A 965-nucleotide genomic window follows, 5' to 3' on the forward strand; every position below is an offset into this window, starting at 1 on the left:
CTCTCCTGGATTCTGCACACCGCGCCACGCACCGCAAGACCGGAAAATGAACTAAAGTTCCATGAAATCAGTGACAGTAACGGATCCGAATAGGTTTCCACTAGTTATCACAGCCACAAAGTTCTACCGTAACATTTCAGAAAACAGAAATTATATGTTTGGTCTTCATTTAAGGTTAGGATTAGTCATAAGGTTAGCAGTGTGAATAAGGGTAGGGTTAGTTTTTAAAATCACATTTTTAAGACTCCAAATATGAATGTCTATGGTCCAAATCGCGCAAAAAGCTTCAAAATAAAAGTCATCCGTTTCCTTACTTTGAACACAATTGGCCACAATGGTCCAAATCGCGCAAAAAGCTTCAAAATAAAAGTCATCCGTTTCCTTACTTTGAACACAATTGGCCACAATTTGTAGTATATTGTTTCTGCTTCAAAGATGCGTTCTGATTATCTGATCCTACCCTCCCATTTTCATGCAATTTTAGGAGGTACTGAGACTTATTGTTGAGTTGTGGGGTTATTTGGATGGCTACCGACTTGCCCTGGCTATTGATACAGAGATGTCTTAGCATCTATGTTATTTAAAATCAAATACAAAAATGACGTAGCTGCTGCCCACTCTACTCATTGACATGGAGGGAGACTTAATGTTGAACACTAAAGATATGATCGACATGTTAGAACTACACATTACATTGCCTCAAGAGCAATTTCATCTTCTGAGGTCTCTAACCCACAGATACTGGCTCAGACCAGTCATGAGGTCTCTAACCCACAGATACCGGTTCAGACCAGTCATGAGGTCTCTAACCCACAGATACTGGTTCAGACCAGTCATGAGGTCTCTAGTACACAGATACTGACTCAGACCAGTCATGAGGTCTCTAGTACGGTTCAGACCAGTCATGAGGTCTCTAACACACAGATCCTGGTTCAGACCAGTCATGAGGTCTCTAGTACACAGAT

This window comes from Oncorhynchus mykiss, chromosome 10 (genome assembly GCF_013265735.2).
Source record: "Oncorhynchus mykiss isolate Arlee chromosome 10, USDA_OmykA_1.1, whole genome shotgun sequence".
Taxonomy (NCBI): domain Eukaryota; kingdom Metazoa; phylum Chordata; class Actinopteri; order Salmoniformes; family Salmonidae; genus Oncorhynchus; species Oncorhynchus mykiss.